Genomic DNA, 3429 nt, shown 5'->3' on the forward strand with positions numbered 1-3429 from the left:
GCGCAAACCTGCTCAAGCCACAGTTTTACATTATGATTTACACACGTGGACAGTTTTCTATTTTATAGACTGTAACTGTGCTATTTTGTGAGTCGGGAATAAATTGTGTGCTAGTCAGATTGGTTAAAAAAATAAAATAAGATGTTTAGGATGCGTGTGTGGCCTAACTTGTAAGAAGTAAAACTGCAACTGGTCTGAGGTAACTATTATTCAGTTATTCATAAGCTCTTTGCCATTTCTCTTGTGTTCTCTGCATGAGGTACAGGTTTTCTCTCTAAGTAAAGCTGAGTGCTGTGCCGAAGAGCTATTTTAAACTTGTAATATAAATGCTGTTTATCTTTATTGCCTTTTTTTTTCATAGAAACACATTTATTACACTACTCTTATGTAGCAAGTCTTAATGATCGGATTGTCTCCCGCTGTTTATATTTTAGGTTTTTTAAATTTGTATCCAACTGTGTTCCCTCTACCAAATTGATATGCTTGTTCGCTGTAGAGCTTCCAGTCAGTTTCCTCAATAAAAGATATTTGCAGGTATGATGTTTCCAATGTTCCATTTTAACAGATTGCTTGGTATTAATCAGTGTGGTACCAGAGAAAACATGCATTGCTAGGAAGGATTTGGTTTGACTCAACAACTCTTGTTTTGGCATCAAGTGCTCGATAAGCGTTTTAGCAAGAGCAACATAAAGAGGTTACACACCTCTGTATCGATGTCTAAATGAAACAGGAAGTAGTCAAATCTCATCCCCGGAAGTGTGTGTGTGTTCTTTCTGAAAGTCAGGGCTTATTTCCTTTACAAACTGAGCACAATGCAGTTTCTGCTTTGAAATAACACTGAAGTGGATGACACTGGACATAATCATTCACAAATCACCCATTTTTGCAGCTGTTTAGATTGGTTTAAAAATGAATTAGTTGATGCTCAGAGAGCTGTGGTGACACTTGATACTTTTGATAAATTTTGACATATCTCAAATTAATATTCTGAACTTGTTTCCAAAAAATGTTTATGCCCTCTGAGGTCATCACCCACTAAAGCATATGCATCTTGAATGGTCCAGCTACTGCAAACACACATGAACAGCAATTACAAGAACATTCCCCATACTGTACTTTGAAGACTGATAATACCACAGAATAGATGGACAACACCGGAAAGTAAGTGACACCAAGGTTTTTAATTTAACACGCAAGCTCCAGACTTGATTGCACAGATGCAATTCCCAATCATCCTGTGGAGACTCTGTACTCCTTCCAGAGATCACTGACAGCTGGGGGCAGCCAGCAGTGTGAAGGTGAGCCAGCTGCCCCAACAGCTCAGCACTGACAGCGTCTGCCCAAAGCCAAGCTTGCAGGAGTGTCCTCCACATTCAGCTCCTGAAATGGGCGAGAAACAGACCAACGTTACAGTGCTGACAAACCACCAGATACCTGTCCCTCAGGTTTTGAGGGTTTACATTTAATCATTTAAGCAGACGCTTTTATCCAAAGCGTTGTACAAAAGTGCATATAATGGGCAAACGGGCACAAGGGCAAGATATGTACAGGTCATACGATACAGATAGTGCTGAAGCTGAGCACAAGGTCATACAAGTGTATCGAGACAGAACTAATCGATCTAAGGTTACATATCAAATACAGTCACTGGGACAATAAAGTGCTGCTATACTACCTTGGCAAAAACGTGCTACAAATATGTTTGTTACGGCTTCTGCCCTAAGCAAAAGGTCTACATTTGAGACATCAGATGAGGCAAATACTTATCCACAGCAAATACTGTAAATGTTTCAAGACTCAGAGCACCATGGCTCTTTAGTGGCAGACCTGCCTGCCTCTGCTCAAGACAAATGCAACTGCATCCACGCGGTTAAGGATAGCAGCTATAGTACTGGAACACCCCTTGTCCTGCATATCTTATGACAAAATAAGACACAGATGTGGAAAGGCACACAATCATAATAACCAATAACTAACTGAAAAAGCTGTGATCCACATGTGCCAGTCCCACCTGAACCACTGCCTTACATGAGTATTTCAAAGTTGCATCATTTAAGCAGCAAACAACCTTGAAACACCCACTTTGTATGACCCAGACTAGGACCTTTTGAACTAGTTTTGACAGGGTAGCACCGTTGGATAACTGCCATAAGTGTGTGTGAGGAAACACCTTACCTCAAAACACCTGTTTAGCCTTGAGGATTAGGTTCAGGTTCACTGCACCTCTACAATGTTCACACTCCATTCAAGGCCCAATGTATGGGACAGTTTCAACCTAGAGAGAAAAGCAAAGTATTAGCTGACAGTTCCAAATCATATTTGGGGTATACATTGTATACTTTCAGAGTTTGCCCATAACACATGCATATAATTTTGTCTCAATACATATATACATAGTATTACTGCTTAAGATTAACATGTTGAAATTTCCACACTGCAAAAATGGGATCCAAGTTAAGGTAGATATATTAAAATTCAGTGCATTTTAATCAAGCAACACTTCGGTTCTACATTAAAGGAGGAAAATAAAAGGCCTTTTAAATCTACTGGTGGAAGGAATTCCATGGGAGAATGCATCATTTTCAGGGAAGTAGTTTCAAGAGTGGACTTCTAATGGATGGAGCACAAACCCTTTACAAGACTGGGATAGTTAGGAAACTGAGGCATGAGCCTTTTAAGGTTTCATTCTTGAGCCAAAAAAGGGTATTTCAAAAACTTCTGCTAGACTTCAAAAGGGGGGAAGTGGGCAGTGAAGCATCTTTAGATGAAGACTTAGACACTTATCATGCAGATAGCTTACAGGCCTAGGAAGTGACCGGGTTGTGTCTGGATCTCAGAAAAGAGGGGGGAGAGTTGAACGAACACTTAAAAATGAACTCAGTTTGGAGGATGTGAACAGGAGAGCAAAAGGAGTTACCTCACATTACAGGCCTATCTCCACATTTGAACTAGCCAAGAGAGCAGCGATCGTCTCAGAGGGTTCTTGTGTCGGTAGGCCCAACACTTCATTCTCCAAGGACAAGGTCCATTTTTCCCCCCGAACGGTAGCAGAGAGAGCTCTTGGATGTAGTGAAGGATTAACAGAACCAATACCAGCTTGTGGTCTCTAGCACTTACACCCTTATTACAAGCCTAGAATTCCATTAACTCCTACACAAAACCTTACCCAATCTAAAATTGTAAAGCATAATGTCATTCACATACCCACTTACACTTCCTCAAATTATGGATTCCCTGAAAGAACTAGCATCACTGAATGGCTAGACGAACTGAACTATGTACAGAAAACTCATTTCCCCACCCCCCAGCCATCTATACTGCCCATCCATTGCTATGCCCCTAGCTGACTAGCCTTAAGATTCCTGCAATGTCATTGTCATCATTTCAGACATTCAGTTGGTTCTGTCCAAAAGGCACAAAAAAATCCAG

Source organism: Megalops cyprinoides, chromosome 20, assembly GCF_013368585.1.
Source record: "Megalops cyprinoides isolate fMegCyp1 chromosome 20, fMegCyp1.pri, whole genome shotgun sequence".
Taxonomy (NCBI): Eukaryota; Metazoa; Chordata; class Actinopteri; order Elopiformes; family Megalopidae; genus Megalops; species Megalops cyprinoides.